The sequence below is a fragment of the Myotis yumanensis genome, unplaced genomic scaffold (assembly GCF_028538775.1).
Source record: "Myotis yumanensis isolate MYYU_CA2020_CCGP unplaced genomic scaffold, mMyoYum1.0.hap1 SCAF_19, whole genome shotgun sequence".
NCBI lineage: Eukaryota > Metazoa > Chordata > Mammalia > Chiroptera > Vespertilionidae > Myotis > Myotis yumanensis.
The window spans coordinates 14,488,165-14,515,456 of NW_027223770.1; the positions used below are offsets into that span (position 1 = coordinate 14,488,165).

The window sequence follows — 27,292 nt, forward strand, 5'->3', positions numbered from 1 at the left end:
CCTTGTGTGTGCCTGTCCTCTGAAGCAATGAATAAACTCAAGACTCCAGAGCTCATGTCCTGTCTGGAGTAATCTGTCAGCCCCTTGCTTCCCTGCTTCATTTCCCCAGGCCAGTGCTTCACCTCCACCGTCTGCAGGAAAAGGACCACCCCCTTGAGTTCCTCTGCCCAGAGTGGGCCATAGGTTTAGGTAAAAAATCCTTGCTGCCCTTTGCTTGGGGCTCCTGGAGAGGTCAGACCCTCCAGAGTAAATCTCATTTCCAACATTGTTTAGTCATAGAGACAGTGGAGCTAGAAAGAATCCCACGATCAGCTGGCCCGAGTAGGAAGCCAGACCGATTTCCCTCCACAACAGGAAGTCTGGTTTGAGGCATGATGGTGGGTGGGGTCAGTGGGGTCTAGTTTTGGTCCCCAGGATGCAGCCAGGGTAGCTGGGAGTTGGATGCCCAGGGGATAGGGGCCACTAAAGTCGTGTTTCTCATAAGCTGACGTGTAAGTGAGTTGGCCTGGTCCTCTTGTTAAAATGCAGATTCTGAGTCAGTAGGTCTGAGTGGGACTCAGGTTCCCCACTGACTGGCTCCCAGGTGGTGTCGATGCAGCTGGTCTGAGGCCACACTGAGTAGCAAGAGGTGTGTGGTTTATCAGTGTGGTGCTTGCAAAGTACACGGTCGCTGGCCTGTGGCTGAAGCGGGTGCTTTGTTCCAGTCGTAGGTGACCAACTCATCTCGGTTTTCACAGGAATGCCCCAGTTTAGTCAATGAAAGTTCCCAGGATGGTTGACCGCTCAATGGCTGTTAGACCAGCTGAGGAAGAATTGATGCCCGACGGGCTTCCATGCCCAGCAGGCAAGGTGGCAGTTTCCTGACTGAGGGCAGAGTGATGTCTTGGGCTCTTATACTTTGTGACTCCTGTTTCGGAATCAAGAATTTTAATTCTACATTTGATTTCATCCAAATTTTTTTTAATTGCATAGCCAGCAGGTGACTCTTGCTGGGGGGAGGATGAGCAGAGACTGGGTTATGTCCCTCTGAGCCCCAACCATTTTGCTGCTCTGAGCAGCCCCTCCTTCCAAGCCAGGGTCTATCCCTCTTCTCTCATTGCATGCCCTGCCCCAACACAGGCTCTACAGCCTGACCTTAGCTTCCCCAGATTGCGTTAAACTAAATCCCCATACATTTATCAGGCACTTAGGATGTACAAGGCATTTCAGAAGACAAAAATGCAAGTGAAACCTAGCCCCTAACTTCCATCTTAAAGAAATCTATCCCCTCTAATGGGAGAGGTGATTTGTGAAAAGTAACAATACAAGAGTTAAATAATCATGAAGATTACAATGCAGGCGATGTCACAGGATGTCACAGAATTAATTAATTACTGAGTGAGTGGCACAGATGCTGTGTGCGGAGGGAGCTCCAGGAGGAAAGAAATGCTGTGCACTGGGCTGATCGGGAGCGACTGGGGCAGGGCCTTGGTGGCCGTGATGGAGGAAGCTGAGGACGGTGGAGAAAATACTACAGGCCACCTACTGTGTTCCAGGCACTGTAGGTTTTCTGCAGATACAGAGGCAAATGAGACATAACCCTGCACTTGAGCAGTCTACAATATAGGAGGAAACTCACAAAGAAAACTTCAAAGCTGGGGGCTGTGGGAGCACCACAGAGGGACACTCAGCTCAGGCTGATGGCTGTCGGGAGATGGGAAGGAACTGTTGCTTGTGGCATCTTAGCTGACTAGAGTAGAAAGTGGTCCAAAATGTGGCCCCATGTGGGCATGAAAGACTTAAGCAAAGTGGTGCTCCTGCCCAGAGGCAGGTGTGCAAGGTCCAGCATGCTGCGCATGTGCATAGAAGCAGTAGAAGATTTGGGGGTGTAAGGCGTGGTCTGGAGAATAACCAGAGGTCAGGGAGAGCCTCGTGCGCGCTCAAAGGAACATGTTTTCATACGGCCAAGGGGGGGCCCCTGAAGGGACAGAATGAAAATGTGGCTGAGAATAGGCTCTGGAGCCAGGTGTCCTGCTCTTGCATTTACCTATGTGCCCTTGGGGCCTCAATTTCCTAATCCATAAAATGGGATTAAACATAGTACCTCAGTGAACTGTTGTGAGCACTGAGTTAATCAGCATATTCTGAGTTAAAGAGCAATTCTAGAGCAAAGAGAGTGCTCAATAAATTATAGCATTGTCAGTAGTAAGGAATTTTAGGCTGGCAAGTGCCTGGGACAGATTTGAGCTTTAGGAAGGTCATATTGGAGGTGCTGCGAAGGCTGGACTACTATGGGTAAGACCGGAAGCAGGGAAGCCAGCTAGAAACCTAGTGCAATCCGCTAGGCAAGCTGTGCTGAGGGCTGAACAGAGGCAGCGAGCCGTGGATAGAGCCAGGTTGGGAAGGGCCAGGTTGGAGAATTTAGAGAGGGTAAGGGAAAGGAAAGCTCCATGGAGAAGAGGGCATGTGACTGGGCTTGAAGGAAGACTAGGGTTCAAATAGGCAGAGGTGGAAGACAGGCATTCCGACAAATAAATGGGACACACAAAGGCACCCGGTCACCCAAGTATGGGGCATAGTTAGGGAAGGAGAAATACTCGAATTTACATGGAGTGTAGGACTGGCGCAGAGGGTGACTGTAAATTGGGACTGAAAGTTAGGTTGGAGCGATGATGCGAAGGCTTCCGTGCCAGGCTTAGGAATGCGCACTTTATTTGAGAGGCCCCAGGAGCCAGTGCAGGCTTTGGACATAAAGGACAAGAGAACACTTTGCCTTATAGAAAGGTCTTGCTGACACTAATGTGTAGGTGGAACAGTGCAGAGAGCAGTGAGTTAGGAGGTGACTGATGGTCCGAGAATAAAAAGTAATAAAGGCAGTAACAAGCGTGTTTGTGGGGAGAGGGGAAAGAGAATGGGGAGATGTACATGGGAGTTGGCCCCGTTAGGACTTAAACTGTGCCCTATGGGAATGTGTTGGCCTGGGTTAGTGAGGGGGTGAAGTGAAAGTTGGTGGGGGTGGGGGGAGGTTGGGAGAAATGAACAGAATTCCAAGATTTCTCCAGTGTGGATAGATGACCAGAAGGGAGCTGGTGCTGTAACAGAAACAGTGAAGACAAGCTTGCTCCACACCTAGCACAGCTGTGGCTCGTGGTCCCAAGAAGCATCTGAGGTGTGTAGTGGCTCCAGAGCGTTGGGTGTTGGATACACTGACGGTGTGTTTGCTTCTCGGCCATCTACCGGTCCCCACAAGCTGAGAGAATGTCTCCCTCTCATCATTTTCTATGGAACAGACTTAATTATGCCCTAACAGGAGATGAAGGAAAGATCAGCACGCAGCGGTTTATTAAGATTGATGACAAGGTTCAAACCGAGGTAACCCACCCCGCTGGCTTTATGGATGTAATCAGCATTGACAAGACCAGCGAGAAATTCCGTCTGATCTGTGACACCAAGGGCCGCTTTGCTGTTCATCGGATCGTGCCTGAGGAGGCCAAGTACAGGTTGTGCAAAGTGAGGAGGGTCTTTGTGGGCACAAGAGGAATCCTTGATCGGGTGACCTATGATGTTCGCCCCATCAGCTACCTGGATCCCCTCAAGGTAGACGACACCATTCAGGTTGACTTGGAGACTGGCAAAATGACGGATGTTATCAAGTGTGGCACCTGTGTATGGTGACTGGAGGTGCTAACCTGGGAAGAACTGGCATCATCACCACCAGAGAGAGACACCCTGGAGCACTCAGCCAGCTCAAGTGCAGCATCATGGGAGTTGTGGGGTCAGCAGCCAGGGTAGGGGATGGGAGAGAAAGGGAAGTGAGGACAGGCAGTCATGAGCACAAATCACTAAAGAGAAAGATAGGAAGGATAGCATTTCAGAGGGTTAAGAAAATAATTTCAAGATGAAATAATTCTTTACATTCATATTATAATTTATAAAATACTTCAAGTGAATAATCTTCACAATATGTAAGTCAGATGGAGGCAGTTAACCAGTGAGTCTCTGAAGGATACAGGGCCAATCCATGTGCTGATGGATGCCCGCTTCTGGGCCACTGCTCTCCCTGCACTCTCAAGCTAGGGGTCTGGGGAGACATTGTATGTTTGCAGGTCATGGTGGGTAGCCTGAGCCTAGGGGAGGCTGAAGATACACAAATACATACAACTGTAGGGATGGAGGGTCAGAGCCCAGGCGGCATCAGCTGGGGGGGAAGGAGGGGGTTTTGTTTTTGAGGTGGGAGGGCAGGAGAGGGAGGCTAGAGATAGAGCCTGTAGAGGGGACACAGCCAGCCGACACTGAAAACACCCAGATGGAAAAGTCAAAGACGTTTACGAAGCCACACACCCACAGTGCAGGAATGCCCAGGGCTGGGCTGCAGAGGACAAGCAGGCTGTGGCCCCAGAGCTTGGCTACAAGGTGAGGTCAGAGCCACCTTTATTGCGAGTGAACAAAGGGGTAAAGAACCCTCTCCTGAGGCCCTGAGCATAGAAATCTTGAAGGTGGGGAGCGTGTCCTTTGTACTTCACACCCCAGCCCTGTGCCTTCTTCACCCACCCTCACCTCTACTTAGTCTCTGTCGGTGTTCTGGGCAGTTCTCTTGATCCAGCTCTGGCCCCAGGAGACCCGATCAGCCCCCATAAGAACCAAGTTGCTCCAGGGGAGTGTGGCCATCACTGGAAGTGAAGTGAGGTGGCAGTGGTGGTGGGGACTGGGGGTGGGCTCTGGACGGGTCTTCCCTCTGGACACGGGAGAATGAAGGTGTGCGATAGAGGTTCTGCCAGAGCCTCGCCGGAGAACAGAGACCCCCACAGAGGTGACCTCTCCTTCTGAGGCCATGCCTTTGATCCGGGAATCCAGGAGGGTCCATCCCATGGGCCGGATGGTACTTCTTGGCACTTCTTGGCAATTCTGAATTCCACGCTTCCATCAGTCCAACCTCACCGACTGGAACTCCAGGAATCTGCCCTCCTCACTTTCAGGAGGTCATCCAGTCCTGGTGGCTGCAGTCCTTGAGGGATGGAGTCCACGCTGTTCTTATTCTGAGACCAAAGTCTGCATTTGGGGCCAAGGAGGTCACAGCGCCTCACAGAGCGTCCTGCCTCTCCCCCACGCCAGTGTGGCCTCCAACCTGCGTGTCGCAAATCAGGCATAGGTGCTGTGTTGGGGGTCACAGCCACCGTCACGGACACAGCTGGTGGGGCACGTGGGGATGGGTTCCTTCCCAGGACACCTGTGCTCTTTAGCTCAGGGTCTGGGTGTTCAGGTCTCTCGCTGTGGTTGTCTCCCTCTGAGGGTGACTGACTGTCCAGTCCTGGGACTGAGGTGTTTCCTGGGACACAGGACCTCCAGTGGGGAAACCTGGAAGTCTCAGGGAAGCTGGGACGAGGTGGTCATGCTGCCTCACTTCCACTTCTGGAGATGTTCAGAGGTTAGATCTTTAGATTCTACCGGCACAGCCTGCTTTTCCTCTGGGATGATGCCCCGTCTCATAGGTAAAAGGATGAATTCTAAAGCGCGACACCACTGTGTAATGTAGAGGCCCAGGTTGAAACCCCCTTTGTCACTCCCTGCATGTGCAAGTTTGGGTGAGTGACTTTATATTTCTGAGCCTCGGTTTCATTATCTGGGATAAGGTTGATAACACCAGTCTCACAGGCCACAAGGCCGAATGAGGCGACGTTTGTCAGTCAGGCACATAGAGTGGCCCAGGCACCTGTAGGAGATGGTACATCTCCCTGTGTCCTCCCTCTCCTGACTTGCATGATAGTGATACCCATTCTGCAGATGGAGGAGGTGAGGCTGGGGAGTAGGAATAATTCACGCTGAGTCAAAATGGCAGAATCAAAAATCAGCGACAGACGTGCAGCTCTTGTTTGCCATCTTCCTACTTGGGATTAAACAAGCTGTCTCGTCTGCAGTGGCCCTTGGATGAGGGGAAGGGACCTTTTCATTTATTTGTTTCATTTATTTCATTTATTTGTCCATCCATTCATCCATCCATCCATCCACCAAGCCATCCATCCAACTACGCGTGCCAACCACATTCCAGGTACTGTTCTAGATGCTGGGGATCAATTGTCAACAAAGGGCATAGACTTTCTGCCTCCATGAAGCTTACATCCTGGTAGGGGAGACACATGTATGATGTGAAGGAGTAATAATCACTCTGAAGGGAAAACAAGCAGGTTACAGGGTAGAGAGTGGAGGGGCCATGAGCATCATTCTACTGGGGTGGCGAGGGAAGGCCTCTCGGAGGGGTGACATTTGAGCTGCGGCCTGAAAGAATGCAGCTGGGAACTTGTGGCCTGCAGTCTCCTCCTCCTGGAGCTCCCAGCTCAGCCCAGCTGCCCCAGGGTGGAGTCAGCTGCGGAGGAGACAGTGAGTCCGGTGTGGGCTGCACAGTAGGTGGGAGTGCAGCTGTTTCCATCAGCTGTCCTTCCACGGCGCTGACTGCGTTGCTGGTCTGAGCTTTCAGGACGAGGGAGGAACCCAGGCTGGAAAATTAGTGTTGAGGGTCAGATTGCATACGAGGATAATATAAAAAGGCTGCTTTGCTCCACTTGGGGACACTCTACATTTGGGGACAAGTCACAGTGTGTTCAGTTTCCCTTATAGCTCTTCTTCTTTGGCATTGCCTTTTCCTTTAAGAAAAAAAAATACAGCCCTGTTTGGATTGCATGGTAAATGATTTATGAACATTATTCTTCTCCCTTAGTTCTACCTGTAGGAGCTCCAGCCCTCACAATCCTTTTCATGTTGATTAAGTACATTTGAAAGCAAAAGGAGACTCTGAAATTGCTTCACAATATAGACTAGTGGCTTCCCTGGACCCCGGAGGCATTCCTCATCTTCCCTTTGAAAGAGCTCCTTTGCAGCTGGTTAAGCAGCACATCAGCCCAGAAACGGGGAGCCAGTCTGTGTGTGCCGAGGGGGGCAGATGGAGCGTGTTCTTTCTGGAGCTGGCAGTTAGGGGTTTGAGATCCTGGGATCCCCGGATGAGGAGTGTTCCAGGAGTCATCCTTCCAGTCCAGGTGTGACTTTACCTGGCTTGGCCCTGGCTGGTCAACCCTGGTCAGGAGGATAAGAGCATGTTCTTATAGGACCTGTCCAAGCTCAGTGTTTTCAGGAAACCCCACTGAATAGGGCATGGGAGAGGCATGTCCCAGCCATCTGTGTATACCCCAGTCACATGGGCGGTGTGTGTGCAAAGGAAACACGAGCCATAGAGCCAGCAGCCAGCGGAAGGTCCTCTTGGCTTGTTCTATAGTTAGGGCAGGACCAGCGGCCTACCCTAGTTCCTCCCCATCCTTGTTTGTTGCTGTGTGATGGAGATCTTGGGCACGTACTCTAGGGAGGTGCCTAATTAAGGTCTAGCCCAGCCGTGGCACAAACTACGGCCCGCGGGCTGGATCCGGCCAGTTTGAAATGAATAAAACTAAAAAAAAAAAAAAAAAAGACCGTACCCTTTTATGTAATGATGTTTACTTTGAATTTATATTAGTTCACACAAACACTCCATCCATGCTTTTGTTCCGGCCCTCCGGTCCAGTTTAAGAACCCATTGTGGCCCTCGAGTCAAAAAGTTTGCCCACCCCTGGCCTAGACTCAGAGCTCACTTTGACCTGGTCTGAGTCAACCTGGAAGGTAGACTTAAGTAGATTCTGTTTCTACTGCATGTACAGTGTCTTGAACCCCAATCTGGCCCAGGGCCCCTTTCCACAGGTCTTCATGTCACAGATGAAGTATGTCCGTTTTCCCTTGGTCTGCTGCAGAAATAGTGACGTCCTCTTTCTAGCCTCCTTGCCTCACAGATGTCCCTGTGAGTGGCAGTCTGCTTCCCGTCTTTCAAATTCAGGCTCTAAGGGTTTATTAGAAGCCCCCATCTTCCAAAAGTTATTCCCTCTGGGGCCTCCCTCTGTGTATGAACCCAGCCCCTCCTCTGGCCCTTCCCAGGTGGATTTCCTTAGTCATGCCTGCTTTGCTGCTTACCTTCTGGGTGACTTTGCAAAAGTCCCTTCAGATCGTTGGCTCTCCATTCCCCATTCATTAAATGGGAATCAGACCATTTGAAGAACAAAGGAGACTCCAGTTTTGATAAATGCTTTGTAATTGTGTTTATTATCTCCTCATGACAAATGCTAAAGACACTTAAAAAATGTAAACATTTAAAATTCTACTGTCTGGCTACATCCACTGTGGGACATGGGTGAGACGGTGCACACAGAGGGAAAGACCCCGCCCATTCGTGTGGAAGCCTGAGGAGAAATACTGGTTGTGCCAACCCAGCCTCAGTCCTCCCAGCGGAAGGAGGGACTGAGCTCCTGCCATTGTCTGTCCCTCACGCCAGCCTTGAGATGGTTTGGCCCCAGCTGAGCAGCTGGTGGAAGTGAGACCCAAGGAAATAAGTGAGTTCCTCGAGTCACAAAGTTAGCAAGTGATGGGGCCGAGGATCCTACCCAGTTCTGCCTGACCCTGACGTCCCTGCCCCTGTGATATGTCAGCACCCACCTCCTGGGCCGCCTTGAGTTCAGATGGGCCTCCATCATTGGCCTCGACTCACTGTCACCTCCAGATCCTACCCCCTTCAGCTATAATTCTAACTTTAGCAGTTTACCCCTGGAGCTAAGCATTTACCCCTCTGAGTCTCCTCGCTCCCCACCTCTCCCTCTCTAATGCACATACCGGGCAGGTGCTCATGAAGCACAGATTAATGGGCCAGCCCCTTCTTCCTGGCTAAGAGAGAGCGAGTGAACTCTCTACATTGTGTGTCTGGGAGGGCAGCTGATCCTGGAAGCGTCCATCTGAGCAGATTTACTCCCCTTCTGAGTTTTGCCTGGGCTGGCCTTGCCTCTGTGCAAGTTGAGTCATGCCTTGGGGTCAGTCTGGTGTCCTAGCCCCCAGCTAACTGCAGACACAGCCTGTGCCTGCGGGTACAGGTGTGGTGAGGGGTCCTCATCCCTTTGCCGACACTCAGAAACACGTGTGCACAGCGCCCCTCCCCAACTCTCTCTCTGTCCCTCTCTCCCCATCTCTCCTCTCTCCACCTTGATGTCCCACTTAAGCTTCTGTCCACTTCCAGAGCCCCCTCTCTCTCCAGAGTGGCTCAAAAGGGTCTTTTGAGTGGAGAGCGGGGATGTGGGAGAGTGGGAGTGTGTGTGTGGGTGGAAGTGTGGGTGAGCAGGCATTCCTGGGCCTGGGAGGAGATGAAGCTGTGAGCTCCCCAGGGCTCCAAGGGTGCGTGGCTGTGTACCTGGTGACTTTTGAACCAGCTCCAACGAAGAGAAATCTGCGGTGGGAGAGCCTCAGCGAAGGAACTAGAATCTCCATGAAAACAGACTTGGGTTGGAAGCTGTCTGCTCATGTTGGCAGTGTTGCACGTCCTGGAAGGGAAAGGCCGCGCCTTCCGGAGCAGTTGGGAGGCTCTCAGATGGTCCAAGTATCAGCTTGCTAGTAAGGGACTGTTTTCCCCACCAGGAGGACGGGCTGTGGGATTAGTGCAGTAGTAATTGGTTTTCTAATCAAGGCTGGATGGAAAGAAAAGCTGGGAGCTGTGGGAGAGCTCTGGACCGTGAGTCAGGGCCTTGGCAGACAGCGAGTGTGATACAGCTCTGAGACTCTAGCAGACCTGCCACCTCCAGGCATTGCTTATAAATGGACAGAACTTGCCCGAGGCTCTTAGCCAGGGAAGCAGGGTCTGAGCCAGGATGTAAACTCTATTTTCCACTCCCCGGTAATTCATGAAAGCCGGAGGGTAGAGGTGAAAGGGGCTTGGAATGTCCAATGAAGGTTGGACCACTCTCGGTCTCTCCCCGGCCGGGGTAGTCACACACCCGGCTCAGCTGTTTAGTGTCTGCATCTTGCTTTCCAAAGAAGCTGGGAAATGGTTAAGAAGGGCCTTTCCAATCAGTCTTTGCTACTGAATTAAGTTGGTCAACTGTGTTGCCTCTTTCCAGATTGACTTATGGAACCCAGGTCCTCACAGGTTTTGGAATGTAGAGAACAAGGCTTTTGCCAGCTGCTGAGATGCTTTTGTGTTAGATGAGTACAGGGATGCATCTTTCCTCCCTGGTGTACAGGGAAAGGGTAAGAATTTGTATTGGGTCCAGACCCCATCACGTCGTCTTCTGCCCTGCTCCAGAGAAACCCTCTATGGTGCTGCGTCTGGTGGTGGCAGGAGCCAGAGGGTAGGCAGTGAGGGGAGAGCTGTGGGTTCGAATCCCTCTGCTCCTGATAAACTGGGTGACGGTGGGCCCCTGACTCTGACCATAGACAGCGTGAGGTGAGAGGAGAGGGAGAAGGAGACAGAAGCTCGGAGGCAGTGCTGGTGGGGCTGAGAGGGCAGAAAGGTGGCTGGGAACCCAGGGTGCCACTCCTCCTGCAGCCTCTATCCCTTCTTCCTCTCTAGCTAGAGGCCAGGGTACTACTGTCATTGTTGCTGGGTAGGTGTGTGTCTCCCCCAGCCCCCCCACCCCCCCCCCCCCACCCCTGTGCTCTGCCGTCTTAAAGCTGTGAGAGACATGGACAGAATGGCCTCCCAGAGTTCTCTGTTGACCAGAGAGGCCATGATGGGCTGGATTGGGAAGTTCTGTCCAGAGCAGCCTGACTGATCAGAGGAGGCAGCTCCTCCCGCCCTCTTCCCTCTGCTAGCCCTTCAGCTCAGTTATGGGCTAGTAATAGAGCTGCTACTGCTGGGGCTGTCGTTAAGGAGCAAGTTGATAGGAGTCTTCCCCTGCTGACCACATGCAGGGTGCACATGGGACAGGGTTGGGCTTGAAGAACATTCAAGGCATTTGTCAGTTAGAAGCTGAAAATAGCAGCAAATCCAACCCAAAGTGTATTAAACAGTAAGGAATATGTTTTCTTATACATTATGACATTCAAACCAGGACTGCTCTGGGGTTGGATAAATTCAGTGGCTCAATGGCATCAACAAGTCCCCGGTTCTTTGTCTGTCATCCCCCGGAGATCGGCTCTGCTTGCAGCCTAGCTCTCCTCTGGGTCACACAGTGGTGGGCGTTGCACCATGTCCAGGTTTGCAATTAGAAACAGTAAAGTGAGTCAGCTGTAAAACTGGCGGGGGGGGGGGGGGGGGGGGTAATGGAGGCTGTGACAAATGGCGTGTTGCAATTCATATAAAAATTTTAAAAAGCACCTGCAGAATATTTTCAGTAAAGTCAAGAGACAAATGAGAAACTGGAAAAAAAATTGCAACTCACATCACAGGGCTATTCTCCCTAACATAAAAAGAGTTCCTAAGAATCAACAACAAAATACAACCCAATAGAACAAATGGGCAAAGAATCTGAACAGATTCACAGAAAATACAAATGGCTCTTAACATGTAAAAGGATGTTCAGTCTTACACATAATACGAGAAATGAAAACTATCCTGAGGTAGCATTAATCATTCATGCATTAAATGAGCAACATTCAAGAAGTTGGTGACACACTGTATTGACAGGGGCAATTTGGCAATATCAAAATTATAAATTATTTGCCATTTGACTCAGCAATTTCATAATAGGGAATTGATTTTAAGATATACTTGCACATAAGTGAAGTAATATATATATATATGCTATGTTTATTATTTGCAACACTGTTTGCAATAGCAAGCAATTGGAAATAACCCAGATGTCCTGACAGTGGAATACTATGCATTTAAAAAGAGGAATGGGGAACTTCTCTTTGTACTGTTATGGAAAGATCTCCAAAAATACATTTGGAGTGTAAAAGGGAAAAAATCCACCAAGGTTCAGAGAAGTGTGCATAGGAGATAGAAAACAAGACTCTACATTTGTGTTTGCTTGGACAAGGGGGAGACAGGAGAGGGAGACATTTCAGTGCATACTTTTATACACCTTTTGATTTTGAACCGTGTTACATGTTACCTTTTTCAAAACCAAACCAAACCAGAAGCACTGAGCAAATCCCATGAAATCTCTGGGAAGACCTGCTGACTTTCCCCTGGGATCTGAATTGTGGAGTAGGAAAGGGGTGGATTTAAGAAATGATCTAGAAGTGAACCCCCTTCTTGGGTGTGGGAGGGAGAGAAAGGACAGAGGCAGAATCGAAGGTGGTTGGCAGACGTGGATAACTGCTCGAAGGGCACTGTCCTGACATGGAACACGGGAGAGGCATGTTGGGGGAGGAAGGAGGCCTGGAGCATCACTTCACTTTGAGAACCTGGTCTCTGCACTTCCCCGGTCACTCAGTCCCGGGACCCTACCTTGTTCTATTTCTCCATCAGTCCACGGACTTAGAGTTTGCTGGTGACAGTCCCCCCGATCAGACCAGTGAGCATAGCCCCTTGGGTGTGAATCCCGAGACAGAGCTGGGTCTGCTGGTGGCTCTGGCAGCAGCCTGAGTGTGGGGTCTCCCAGGGAGCAGAGTAACAGATGTCTGGAGCTCTAGGAACGGGGAGGAGGCCCAGCAGGTGGACACAGCAGCAGAAACCCCACAGTCGCCACTGGGTCAGCGTGTCCCAGAGAAAGGGCGGGTCCTTATCTTCCATTTCTCATCTCTGTTCTAATTCTCTCTGGCTCACCGGTGTGCTGCCAGAGAGGACCCTGGGGCCGTGAGCCCTGAGCCCTGTGCCCGTATCTTCTCAGGACTAATGTCTGCCCAGGGGCACCAGGGCACTGTAGGCTGTAGGCGAGTAGATGGGGCGGGGAACCCAGAGGAGAGGCCCTCTAGGCAAAATGAATGTGTTTTATGTGACACTCATGTGAAAGACGCAGTGGAATGGGACGTGTTTGTGGTCCATGTACCTTTTTCCGGCAATAGCAGTTCGCCCAGCTCTGGGCCCTGCTGCTGGCCCATTGGCAGAGATGGGGCCAGGAAAAAAAATGGACTTGGACTTGAGGCTAACAGCAGCTGTGCTTGTCGGAGTTGGAGGCTTTATGAATTGGTGTGTGAAACAGGGCCACACTCTCAATTGTAGCTGGAGAGGATTAGAAGACAATTAATAAATCATTTAGTGCCCCGAGTTTAAGTAACTTATTATTATGGGCTGCATCTCTTTATTACGCTTTACTGAGCAACATTGGCGAATTTCCTTCCAATGTCACACAATTTGTATGCCATTTGTTTCAGAAGATTTTTTAATGCACACATAAATTATTAACCTGAATTCTTCAGGACACAGTGCCAGAATCCCGACCCCTCCCCCACCATCCCTATGAGTCTCTTAAAGACCCCCTGTCCCCAAAACGATGACAGTGTCAGGCCTGCTGTCCCAGGGCCTGGGGAGAGCACAAAGAGCCACTGGCTGTCTCCTTGGATTGGGCACCTGGGCAGAGACCTAAAGGGGCTGTGCGGAAAACGCTCGTGTTTTTGGATGATTGGCTGGAGGCTGGAGAGGAACAGTTGACTAAAACCCTTCCTTCCAAAGATTTGGTAAAAATAGGTCAGGCTGGCAGGGTGGGCCTGCCCTTAAAGAAAACCGGGTCCTGTTGGCGGGGAGCTGGGAGCATTTCAGAGACCATGGGCTCCAAGCTGTGATGTCATCGATTGGGATATTACAGAGGCCCAAGATACCAGACCCTGAGCCTGTTAGAAAGGTGTGTGAAATCAGAGCAGAGAAGCTGTAAGCAGGAGCCTGAGAGTTTCCCTAGGACAGTGGTCAGCAAACTCACTAGTCAACAGAGCCAAGTATCAACAGTACGACGATTGAAATTTCTTTTGAGAGCCAAATTTTTTAAACTTAAACTATATAGGTAGGTACATTGTTATTAACTTAATTAGGGTACTCCTAAGGCTTAGGAAGAGCCACACTCAAGGGGCCAAAGAGCCGCATGTGGCTCAGGAGCTGCAGTTTGCCGACCGCGGCCCTAGGAGAAGGCTCAGAAGCTTGAGGGCAAAGATTTTGTGACTTGTACTTTGACTGCTTGGAGATTTAAAAAAATCGTTTCGGTGTGTTTATATGAGGATGGATTTATGAGGTGACTGCATAGCGAAATCACATGGGGGTGAGGAAGGCATGTAGGTCACAGAAATATGGCCTGTCTCCTTTGAGGTGGGAGTGAGGGGATGGGTTGGTAAAGGCATTTTATCTATTAATTCCCTTTCAAGAGCACCAGCAGGGAAAGTCTCTGATTGGGTCCCTGGGAGTCACAGAAGGCAGTTTCACCAGGAGGGGCCTCTACAGGATTTGCCCTCAGTGTTGGGGAAGCCTCAGGCAGCCCTCCTTGCCAGCTCTGCCACCCCTTTGCCCTGGAGGGAGCTGGCTCTTCACTCCCAGACAGAGCTGCTTTTGTGTCTCCCGGGAGGGAAGACCTCACTGCAGCCAACAGAAGGGCCTCAGGCCAGCCCTGCCCGAGAGGGCTTTCAGCATCCCCATGCCCAGGGAGAATCACCTGTGCCAGCCTGTGGCACCGCCAGCTCTGCTGCCAGCAGGTGCCAGGTGGGGACAGTCAGCTGCTCAGGAGACAGACTGTTCGGGGTAGTTACAGCTAGCAAGGGATCCCGTTTTATCTACCTACCATCAGGGTAATCTGTCCTCTGCTGGAGGCACCTCGAGGAGCAGTGAGCAGGTACGGCAGATGGCAGTGCAGCCGGGTGACTCCGGGTGACGGGCTGGAGACGGAGGAAGCGGCCAGCCCTGATCTGGAGGCTGCGCACTGCTGCGAACTCAGGAAACCTCCGCCCTCCCCTGTTTATGGTGAAACTGGGCCTCCTTCAAGAGAGGCAGTTTTCCTACTCGGTTTGTTCTCAGATTGGTGTTACACCCTGGAGCCAAATTAGGGGCTGAGAACAATTGGAAACAAATGCTCTTTCAGCATCCCACTGTGATCTGGATGCAGGTGGGACAGGAGGCAGCCTTCTCCACTAAGCTACCCTCCACGGAGAGCCAGCATCCCAGCCGTGGCCCAGCCGGAGTCCCCACGCTCAGCCCAGCCGTGCTGCACACACCTGCCTGCCCTCCACCAACAAGCGGGAGTCCTGTGAAGTTATTTATGAAACAATATTCAGGACCAGCCCCCGGGGGCAAGTTAGGAATAATGAATGGAAGTGCTAATCAGAGGCCCAGGCCACTCAATGGGCCTGGAGCGGTCCTGCTGGGGAAGGGGCTCGCTCCCTGGAGGCTTCTTCCTACAGCCACCATGGTGGGCACCCTTCTTGGCCATGTGGGTGGCTGTTGACTTGGCCGGGATGTCAGAGTGAATATTTGCACTGCCTCACCTCTGTCTGGATGTTCCTGCCTGTAGTGGGAGACTCTCCTTTGTGATCCCTACATACCTGCTGGTGACACATAGCCCCTCAATCCCCTGGCTGTCTCTCCTGTCGGACTGTAGGCGGCTTGAGAGCAGGGAGCCGGATTCTCCAGTCCCATAAAGGGACTACACTCAGAACACTTCTGGTAAAGCATGAAGGCCCCGCTGGCCTGGCTTCCTACCCTGGACTTCCCTGGACATGTCTCCACCCCTCGCAACCTGTTTCTGCAAATGTGAAAGGAGGAGGTCAAAATAGATGATCTCTAAGGTTCCATACAGGTCCATCCGACCTGGTTCTGACCCACTGGCTCCCCCATCGCCTCTGGGCCGGCTCTTCTGGGCGGGCACTGCCCATCGTGGCTGCGGTCTCCTCTGCACTGGTGGCCCGGCTTGGCCATTATGCAGGGTTTCGGTCTGGGTCCTCTGCTCTGGTGGCCAGATACTGTCCCCTGCCTGAGCTATTTCCCCTTGACATATCCCCCCTTCTGTCACTTTTCTGAGTCAAACAGTTGAAAATTTCCTCCCGAATAAAGCCAGGTACAAAATGAGAACTCTTTGGCACAAAGCATGTATTTGCTCTGCCCTCCTGGGCGGCTGCATTTACTTTTCTTTCTGTCCCAGACCCCATTGAAGGTCCAGTGAGGGGCCCCTCCTTTCTACTAAGGTGGCCTGTGGCCATCACACCCTGCGCTGCGCCCTGTTCAGGGGAGCGGTGGGGTGGGGTCTCCGCCCGCTTCTCTGCCCTGTGCAGACCTGCGCCTGCTTTCTGAGAAACCAGTCATACCTCCTTGCATGAGAGAAATACTTTTAACTTTTCAAAGTACATCATTATTTTACTTCATTTTCAAAGTATGTCTATGTTGCAGACAAGGCAGGATAAACATCTTGATTTATTTGAGGCCCAAATATTTATTGGCATCTAGTCCAAGATTCCTTGGCATCTTGGAACTTTCAAGCTGAATGCGAGCTTAGTGAGTATCTTCTGCGCTGATTCTTAACTTCTCGGAGGATTTGGACAGCCTTGCAATCGTGGTAAAGTTTGTAAATCTACAGAAAAGTATACACACCGATGCTGTTCTGGATAAAATCTCAAGGGGTTTGTGGACCCCTAAAACCTTAAGATTCCTCTTGCCTTACTTCAGCCACCCAGCTTAATAGATGGAGAAATGGAGGTCCAGAGAGTTAGGGGGGCACGCGTAAGGTCAAGGACAGTAAAGACCAGGACTGCTCCTAGGTCTGATCTAAAGCCCTTGCCCACCCCCGCTCACTGTGCTCAGCACAGGAGCCTCCCAGTCTCTCCCCGTAGGTCCCTGCCTATCGCTCTTTGCTATGTCTCCATTCCTGACTGTCTTTTGTTTCAGACTAGAGAGGCCCCAGCTCTTCCAGACACCTCTCTCCTCCCACCATTTAAAAAACTTATTTTTCCTTTTCTGCCCTGCTGGGAGCCAGTCCATCCTTGCTGCTTGACACAGTCGCTGCAAAGAAGAAACATCTGCACAGCATATGTTTCAAGGGACCTGGCGTATATGGCATACTGTTCTTAATATGTTTGCTCCCTTTAGCATTATGTGTTTTAACCAAGGTCACCTCTCCGAGAAAGGTTGTTTTCCCAGGTAGGGATTTTTCCCTGAAGTTAAGGAGGGGATAAAACCTCTTAATTAAGTGCCAGGCGGGTAGTTAAGCTACATAATCTTTACTCCCTGGAATGGAGATAAGAAACGCCCTAACCTTTGTAATAGAAATTGACAGGATTAAAATCGACTGGTATAAATACAGATGTAACAAGACAATAAACATCAGATCCCCATCAGATCCACATCAGATCCTCATCAGATCCTCATCAGAACCTCATCAGAACCTCATCAGATCCTAACCAGAACCTAGCCAGGGAACATGGCAAAAGATCCTGGACAGAACATGGCTACAGAACCTGGCTGGAGTTCCTAAGCAGAACTTCGCTGGAGATCCTGACCAGAACTTCGCTGGAGATCCTGGAGGGAGAACCTCGCTATGCTGATGAACTGAAACCAGTTTCCATGTCATTCATTCTTCGCCGACTCTGTCCACACCTTTGGGGATCCCTGGACCCGTTGGGATTGGACCCCAACACTGCCCTAAATCGTGTCTCATTTGCCAGCATCACTCTGCATTCAGTCACCTTGGGCCAGATGTTCCCACAGGAAAGCTGCCTCCCCTGTGGGCAGACTGGCCCCGGAGCCCAGCCCCTTAGTTCCTGGCAGCCCGCCCCTCTGCATTCTCCCACTGTGGCTTCAGAGAATGGGGATCCCTGCTCTCTCTATCCGCCTGGGCCCATATCCTCTCCTGGGCTTTCGGCTGCTCATTTTTCTGCTCCTTAATACCCAGGTTCTTTTTTCTTTAAATGTATATAAATTGGGAGAAGTTAGTAAAAGAATACACACACACACATATAGGCAAAAATAGGTTACAGTTGTAATATGAATAAAACAATACTAATAAATAATAACATAACAATAAACTGTATTTTTGTATATTCACAACTATAAACCTGCTTTGCCCATCCCTCCCTCCTCTCTCTCTCTCTCTCTCTCTCTCTCTCTCTCTCTATATATATATATATATAGTGGTAAAATACACATAAAATTTACCATCTTAACTATTTTTAAATGTAAAATTCAGTGGCATGAAGTACATTCATATTATTGTGCTTCCATCACCACCATCCACCTTATAGAGTTCTTGGAAAACTGAAAGTCTGTATCTATTAAATCCTAACTCCCCATCTCCCCTCCCCCAGCACCTGGCAACCACCATTCTACTTTCTGTCTCTATAAATCTGTGTGTGGAATCATAGAGTATTTGGCCTATGGTGACTAGATTATTTCATTTAGGAGAATGTCCTCTAGCCCATCCATGTTGTGGCCTGTGTTAGAACTTCCTTCCTTTCTAAGGCTGAATGATACTCCATCGTACGTACACATGACATTCTTGCCTATGCATTCATCTTAGATGGACACTTGGGTGGGCTCTTGTTGTGAACATGGGTTTACAAATGATCTCTTCGAATCTTGCTTTTAATTCTTTTGAGTATATATGCATAAGTGGAGGGATGATTTTAAGATGTCATTATTCTCTGCGCTTGCTCAAGTCTACTTTTATTTTATTCTTAAACTGACATCTTTTGAGCAACTACTGATCTCACTGGGTCTGTGGCACGTGCCACAAAGGGCGCTTTCTCAGAGAAAAGGGGGCTTTGGGAACTCAGCTGTCTTCTCTCTGCAGTGCCCTCCCTTTCTAATCACTTCTGCTCCCTCATCATGCTGTGTTTCTTCTTAGTGCTACCACCTCTCAACATTATATATAATTCAAAATGCGACATATAAATCAGATATATATGTTTATAGATTGCTTTCTCCATTAGAATGTGAGCTCCATAAAAGCAGGGACTGTTGTGTTTTCTTTGTTATTGTATCTCTGATGCCAGGTACAGTGCCTGGTGCATATGTCCAAGGCATTATTAAGCTATTTTAATGCTACATGGAGTAAATGGATGAATGATTGAATGAATGATTAAGCAAGGTACTGTGTCTACCTGCAAGAAGCTTACAGTCTGGTAGGAAGATAGACACACTGAAACTATAATGTAAGGCAAAATATAGGGACCCTGCGGGGTGCATAACAACGTGTGAGGATGCCCAGAGTTGATCCAGGAAGTACCTTTGTGTCCTTGGCAGGTTATTCCCTCAACATTGATAAAAAGGCTCATGTCACTGAGGAGCTGTAAATTCATTTTCTTGGCAGTCCCCCCACAACATCATGCTGTGATATTATTACCTCCAGTTTTCAGGGGAGGAAACCAAGATGCAGAGAGATTCAGGAGCTTGCCCAAGGCCACACAGCTAGGATGCAAGGTGGATTTGAAGTCAGGTCTGGCTGCCTCTCAAGTCCAACCTCTTTATTTCTCTTAGCAATTATTTTTATTTTCTTTATTCAGTTTCTTTTCAAAAACCACAAAAGTGGCAGGGCTCACTGCAACCAGAAACAAGGCAAAGATATGCTAAAGATGGAGAGCCTCCGTCCCTGTTCCCATTCCCCCATCGGCTCATCCCAGCCCAGGACCCTCCAGAAAGACTGAGGGACACCTCTTTCTTCTCTCATCCTGTGGCCACACGTGGACCCTGGGCATTGCTCTGACCTCTCCCTCAGCCAGTAACCACTGGCTGTCAGGGTACTGGGACATAGCCCTAACTCTGGAGGTCCTTGGGCAGACCACTCAACCATTCGGGTTATTGGTTCCTTCATTCACAAGTGGAAGGAGGCTGGGTTAGCTAGATCAGCTGATCTTCCTGGGTTGAGATACCTCCAGAACTGACTCGCAGGTGGAGCACTGGGATTTGTCTGCTTTGGGGAGGGGCACTGCAGGGAACATGAGACCCTCAGCCATCTTCCCTAAAAAGGCCTCCCTGCTGCCTCAACTGTTGGTTCTGCAAGGAAATCGTGTGAATGGTGGGATTCTGGAGAGTCAGACCCAGGTTAGACTCAGCTCAGCCGTGTACCAGCTTTGTGGCCTTGGGCAGCTTGCCTCACCTTCTGCACTTTGATCCCCGGGTCTGTTAAGTGAGCAGAATAAAATGGCCCAATGCGCCAGAGCCGTGCTGTCCAATACAGCTTTCCCCAATGGAGGAAGTGGTCTCTATCTGAGCCCCCAGAGCGACAGCCACCAGCCACATGGGGCTGTCCAGCACTTGAAATGTGATTGGTGAGAGTAAAGGCTGAATTTTAAGTTCTATTTAATTTTAATAAGGATTTGAATTTACGTATAAAGCCACATGTGGCTAGTGTGTACCTTACTGGACTGTGCAGCTATAGGGGATGAAAATGGGATACGTTACTGCAGTACATAGAAGGTGTTCAGCTAGCCCAGTGTCTGGCCATAGTAAGCACTCAACAAATGTTTGCTATTATTAGGTATTATGTGTCTTGCTTTCCAGCCCACCACCCATGGCTCTGTGACACCTCACACTGGCTGTCGCAGAGTCACTTGGGGGAGGGCGGGCGCGGGAGGTGTTGCAGCGGTGGTGCGTGTCAGTAATGAGCCTTGCACTAAATGTTTCTGGTCTGCTACTTTCCCTGGAGGGTCATGTGAGCCCGAGTGGTATGTGGCCTGCTTTGCAAGTGATTAACATGGTGTAAGCAATCTACATAGAGAGAAAAACCCTCCGTTGGTATTCCATTATTCTATTAGAGTTTCAGAGCTGGGATTAAGTGGACATGATTTCTTCCTATGGGCCATTAATTTTGTTTTATTGCTGGTCTGATGGCCATTACCCTTTTTTGCCAATGCATTCCCCCATTAGGTTTGTACAATTAACAAAATATGTGCTGTTAGGGCTTTGATAGGAATAGTGGGATGGAAATAACGGGAGGGGGTGCAGTACCACTGAGTTGGGGGTGGGAAGAGGCTGGACTTAGGGGTGGGGTCTCAGGAAGAAAGGGGTGTGGCCTCTTTGTAGCCCTGCCCTGTAGCCCTGGGCCTTCCTGGAGATCACCCCTGAGGCCCTGGCCTGCTCTCTCTGCCAGGAGTGGAGAAGTTGCCCAGGGGAGAGGGAAGGACACTGGTGGGCCTGCCTGGTGGCAATGGCCTTTCTCCAGATCCCCTCCTTCAGCTTTCAGCTGGGAACAGAGTGAGCTACCCTGCCTGACCCACCCGTGCTGTCACCTTGAACCTGAAACTCCTCAGCAGGCAGCTTGCGTCAGCTTCCAGGTGTCTGGCACTGTGACAGGAGAGACTCTGGGTGACGCTTTGCTTCTCTCTGTAGGTCACGCAGGAGGGCCTGGGCCTGATTAAGGGGCAGCTGGTACTCAGCATCAATGATTGCCACATGGACATGCAGGATTGGCATCGTCAGGTCATCCAGGTCTTTAAGAAAAGTTAGAAATCTGGATTTTTAAATGAGATTTCCCACTTTTTAGCTGGTGGCAGAATTTACAAAAACACCGGACAGGTCACCCGCGGGCTGCCAGCTGACCACCTCTGCCCGGCAATGAGGAGTCATCGAAGGGCATTAAGGACAAGTGGATGAGATCAAATGTATGTTTCAGAGAGAGCTTGGGTTGTTGGGAGGTGGTGGGTGGCTAAGGTTGGGAAGAGGCTGGAGGCTGCACCAGTTAGGGGCCCAGGAGAAGAAAGGATGCTTGAGGCAGGTCAGTCACCTGGGATGGAAGGAGAGCAGTGACACTCCTGGTGAGAATAAGCAAGTCTTACTCTTGATGTGTTTACACCTCAGAGGATGGCCACAGGGCCAGGCAGGCTGCCCTGTGAGTGGATCCTCTGGCTGTGGAGGGGTGGCCTCTGCAGGGGCCCTGCCGCCTGGGAGCCCACACTGCTCTGTATGGAAGTCCTCCCCTCCTCACCGCCTTCTGTAAACAGGTTATGAGTGTCTCTAACTCCTTCTCCCAGGCAGGAAAATTATTAGGATTAGCCTGCCAGTGCCAGCAGTCCTTATAGGGCCTTCTGTACAGGTACAGCCCCAAGAACAGAGTCTTGGGTCTGGGCTGGGCCTGGAGAATATGACTTAGGCAGCGTTCCCAGTATCTCTGCAACTTGGTGCCCTGCACTGCCTGTGGCCCAGGGGACTGAGAACGGGTGTGAATCAGCATCGGTTCTTCTGAGGAAGCCCATGCAATGCTGGCTGGGTTACTCTCTCAGAGCCCAGTATTTGGTACCAGGTATTAAGTTAATGACAGTCAGGGCACAAGCCCACATCTGTGATACCCTGGTCTACTGCTCTCCGCCTCAAACCATGGCTCATCTCTCTCCATCCTCCCAGCTTACCCAGGTGAGCTTCACGGTGCTCGCTCAGCTGGCCTTGAGTACGTGCTGCCTCCTATGGGAGGTTTTCTTCTGTCCCTGTCCCCACCTCCTTGCCAAACAAACATGAGCATTCAACAACTCCCTCCTCATTTTCCATTTAACAAATTTCTTCCTATTTATGTGAATGGTCATCTCATTTATGGTTTCATTTTATTTTCATGGTGAGCAAAACAAGCTTTCATTTCAATTCTGTTTGTATTATTGCGTGGGTGCTTGTCTGAAGGCCTTTACATGATCGCTCGCCTGCCAGGACCACAGAACGCTGGCTTTGAAAAGGCCTAAAACCTCATGCACACAGATGATTCCCCAGCGTGGGTCCCGGGTCAGTGCCAGTCCAGGAAGACTTTCTGCTCATTCATGGTCACGAGGGCAAAACAAGGACAATGTGGAGAGGTTGCATGTGCACATGTGTACATATGTGTGCATCATACACGTGTGCATGTGTGTTCGAGAGGCAGGCACAGGTTGAAAATGCTTTCCATGACACTCTGTTCAACTCAAAGGATGGCTCTTGTTCCTTTCCTCACCTTTGGGGGGTTGAATTACTTAGTGGAATGATGGTGAAAGAGACACTTAATATTTTGTCCATATGTGAGTTTGTCAGCTCTGTCAGCCTCCTGCTATTTGTGACATTGTGCCGATGGGTGAGACCGCATCCGGGAGACCGTGATCTGGAGCAGCTTCTCACCCAGTGCAGGATCCTCCGTCCTGTGTGGAGAGCTCGCTATATCCAAGGAAGCCCACCTTGGGTCTGGATGGTTCTCACTGCTAGAAACTTCTTTCTGATGTTGAACGGAAGACTGGCTTCCTCTAACATCCCTGAGCTAGTCCTAACCCTACAGTCCAAAGGAGCGCAGTTTCTCTGGCATAGTTTCTTCAGATGCTTGGAGGACCACCATGTGGGAGAAAGGTTGCTGCTTTGCCAGCATTTCTAGGACCAAAGGGTGTTATTAGAGAGGGACAAATGAAGGGACAACTCTAGCTTCTTCCGTTTCTTCTACTTCACCGCTCCTAATGATGAAAACAGCAACAGCGATAGCTGACGTTCAGTGAGTGCTTATTTTGTGCAAGGAACTGCTGAGCACTTTAAGGTATATGAAATCTTCAATCCTCACAACTAATCTCAGAGGTAGAGCCCCTGTCAGCCCCATTTTACAGATGAAAAACTGAGGCACAGCGATGTTGGGTAATTGCCCATTGTCACACTGTAGTCAGGGTCAGAGCTGTGCAGTTTGATTCCAGAGTCTGCACTATTAACTACTGAACGTTTTACCGGTACTTTAACTACTAGATGCCTTCGCCCATCTCTCTCTTCTACCCATCGCTGTCCAAGTTATTAAAATATGCCAGAATTGCACCAATAAACACAAAGTAAGGGACTCTGTGCCCCTCGGTTGGACATGGTATGTCTATTCATACACCTAAGATCATGATTAATGGGTTCGGCAACAACACACCCTGGGCTCATCCTGAGCTTGCATTTGATTCAGCCCACTTTTTTTAAAAAAACCAGGTCACCTATGCTGTGTTTTTGCAATTGATTTTTGAATGTGAGAGCAGGATTTGGTGTATATATTCTTGTCAAAATTTTTCTACAATTCTGTAAAAAATAAAAATGGATTTTCATGTGGACATAATATAATTTAATGGTTTTAGAGTAATGGGATTGTAGGCACTTGTACGTCATCTTCAAAATTATTATATTTATGGTTGTCATGATGTTATTGTGCAAAAAGTAAAAACTGATAGAGGAAAGATTGATTTTTTAGTTCTGGCCCATCCTTTCAGCATGTTCAAAGCGTTATAACACCCATGAATCCATGTCTCTCACATAGCAACCACCCCTCCCAGCTTTGCAGCATATGCACATGGCGAGTCTGCCATATCTTCTTCCAGGATGCTGGTGTCTCCACAGGATGAAGGCCCGCTCCCTGCAGTTCAGTTTGGAGACTTCCTGTACTGAGTCTAGTATGCTCAACAGCCACGTGACCATACTTTAGGAGAATCCAAGTTGAGCTCATTGCCCATCAGGGGCTGGTTCAGAGCTGCTGGTTGTGGATTCTGGTTGGAATGAGAAGAGTCCATCATTAAACATTTCTGAGAACCCGATGCATGCTGGGGATTCTGCTGGGTTCCAGGGCTATACAGACGTATAAGATGTAGCCCTCATCCTCAGATCTGGTCTTGTCTCTGATGTCATGCAGATGGTGGTAGACAACCCCAGAGGAAGTGCCTCATCTTGGGGGACACCTTCCTCCCATGGGTACATCACACCCCCCCCACTCCCCCCGGTGCCCGAGTCTTCTACCTGAAATCCCACCTCTTCCAAGGAGCCTCTCTGTCTTAAATAGAAGGAAAATACTAAAGGTTGTGGAGATGGGGCAGGACTTCTCTTCATGTCATTTCCTTGTTGAAAAGCCTTCCGTGGTAACTTCGTGTGGTGACAGTAACTAGACTTGTGGTGATCACTGTGTAGGTATGTAGATGTCGAATCACTGTGCTGTACGCCTAAAGCTAATGTAGTATTGTGTGTCAACTCTACTTTAATTAAAAATCAGAAACTTCAATGGCTCCATGAGCTCACAGCCCAGCCTGGCCTCTCTGTCTGACGTTCTAAGCTCTGGATGCTCCGGTCCAGCCGGCTCGTTCAGTGTCAGTCCCTGCTCTGGACTCTCCCGGGCAGGCTGGCCTCTGCGTTGTCCCAGGGCTCTGCATGCTTCTTTCTCTCCTCCTTGCTGGGATTGCTCCCCTTTCCTGGGATGTCCCCCCTCTCCCTTCCATCAGCCAAATCTCTCCTCCCCAGTCCTCCAAGACCCCTGGAACTTCCCTGAGTGCTTCATCTCTTTCCGACTTCATTTCTCAGTGGAGAGAGAATTATAGTCTCCACCACACGGCTCGGCACGGCCATATATATAGTCTTGTCTTATCTGATGCTGTTTCATGTGGTTAATCTTATTCCCCCAATGATGCCGCGGCACTTTTATAACAGGACCCATGGATCTTATTCCTGCGGCACCTTGTGAGTGTAAATCACAGAGCAGACACCTGGTGCTGTGTGCTGGGCTCTTCCTGTTCTTGTTCATGTTGCTTTACCTCAGAAAGAGAATAAAAAGCAGTCATGTTTTTGATCTTCCCAGACTTGCCTTATTATTTTCCACGCGCGTTCTTTTCCTTGCAGCCCAACTGGACTCCGCACCTTGGCTTGAAGTCCGCTCCTACGTCACCCTTCCCTATTCTTGCCATCAGCAACAGCATTAGTTTTGTTGTTTGTTTGCTTGCTTTTTGCAGCCTTCCCCACATAGACTACAAATTCCCGGGGGCTGCTCAGCTCTGTCCCCTGCCTGGGCCCTCCTATCAGACAGGAGATATCAGTAAATAATAATTGCCTCGGCCAGCTCAGGGCTCTCCACAGCCATGAGCCTCTTTCTCTGGGATTTCTCTAGGGAATGGTGTGGAACTCAAAGAAACTGAGGCCACAAGCAGGTAAGAGAGAGCGATCCTGTCTCTTTGTCCTGGTTCGCTGTCTACAATCATAGTTTTGTACCAGGGGTGCCTTGCTCAGGAGACTTAGCCACTCAGCACTGTGGGCGCAGGGCTGCCAGCCTGGCTTTGCTCCTGGGAAGACCTACTTCTGATTGTACTGTCATCTTCTTGGCTCTCACTCCCAGCAGAATCGTACGCGGTCTATAAAAATGTTCTCTTTCATTGACAGGTGAAGTCTGGAGCAGGACTCTGAGGCTTTCTGTCCTCCATGCCACTCATCAGAAGAGGGACTGTGAACTGTAAGTAAATTTGATCAGCGTTTTCTGTGGTGACTCAATAAGGTTATGGGTTAAAGACCAGCCTTGAACCTGATCTTTAACAGCCATGCGTTGTGCACGAGAAATCAACAGTGGGATAGTCAGAACATAAACTGCGGTGGACCTCTCATTAGCTTAAGTCTGAATGTGACAAAGAACACTACATTCTATTTACTTAGACTATTGATGGTGCAGGGTATGGACATGCCGTATTATGTGTGTCAGACGTGTCAGAGAGGGCACCTCTTGGATTTGCAATACTGACCCAGGCCCCGGCCCCTATTGTCTATGGACTCAGCCTGTGGGTCAGTGATAGGAGGGCCTGGGCTGAGGTCATAGCCCTTGTTGTTACATCTGGTTATTTCTAGGGAGGGGTGAAGAAGGATAAGGAAATACCGCTGTCACTTCCCTTCCATTACACAGTAACTTTCTACCTTAGACTTGTGCTTATTGGTTCATATTGGTTCTCCCATTTGGCAAGATTCACAAACCTGTAGGACCCGGCCTCAGTCCAGCCTCCTCTGTGGCGCCTCCTTTGGTAGCTCCAGCTGGATCCTTTTCTGCAATTCCGCTGCAGTCACATGCCAAGCACCCTCTGGCCCAGGCTGGGGGTTCTGAGGCTCATCTGGGATTCCCACCTCTTCATGTCCTGCAGCCTCATGCTGCGCCGGAGGTGTGAGCTGCGCCTGGGCTGCCCTGGCTCCCCAGCTTCTCCGCCCTGCTCTGGGGCTGCCGGGGCCGAGCTGCTGCTGCGACTTTGATAGTACATTGGCTTCCAACCAGTCCATGGAATTATAAATGATTAACCGTTATCAGCACACATCTTCACCTCTGTGTAAAAATAGATTGACTGTAATGAGTATTTGAATAAATCATAAGAATGGCCGCCCTGCGATCATCTAACATCCTGCCGATGGCTGCCCGGTGAGTGAGCAGGGCGCCGGCCCTTCGCCTAATGGTCTGCGATTTAGTGCTGGTCGCCTCTGTGATTGACGGCCACGGCTCCCAGGGCACCTCCTCTCCAGCCCAGGGTCTGGAGTGGTTGGACTCCCCAGGTCCAGGGGGTGGGGAAGGGCGCCTCCCTCATCCTGTTCCAGGAAAGCCTACCTAGGAGACAGGGCTGGGGTGAGGGAGCCAGAGCAGAAAGATAATGACCTCTGTGAGAATCGATGTCTCCTCGCACCGGAGGTTAGAGGGACCTCATAAGTCAAGTCAAGTACGCGAGGAGCAAGCTGAGCATGAACCTTAATGAGAGCCAAGTATGGAGGGGATAGGTCTTCATGTTCTCTGCCTGTCCCTGCGGGCACCAGGCTCCTGGGCCACTCGCACACAGGGACACCTCCCTGGCAAGGATACACCCCTGGACTGCACGGAGGAACAAGGAAAAACTGGTTTCTTCAGATCCCAGGACTCAGACATGGGAAGATTAAAATGATCTTTCAGGTGTT

At 50.2% G+C, this 27,292-nt stretch overlaps 1 protein-coding gene and 1 pseudogene across 5 annotated transcripts in view; both read left to right on the top strand.

The window, feature by feature from the left end:
- PKNOX2 (PBX/knotted 1 homeobox 2) overlaps positions 1–27,292 on the top strand; it is a 283,014-nt gene that overhangs the window by 82,382 nt on the left and 173,340 nt on the right. For all 5 annotated transcript variants that reach the window (XM_070399663.1, XM_070399662.1, XM_070399665.1 and 2 more), the window contains exon 2: positions 25,757–25,826. The gene's annotated coding sequence lies outside the window, so the exon portion shown is untranslated. The remainder of the gene's footprint in view (positions 1–25,756; positions 25,827–27,292) is intronic.
- Positions 1,752–26,605, top strand: LOC138998098 (small ribosomal subunit protein eS4-like; annotated as a pseudogene).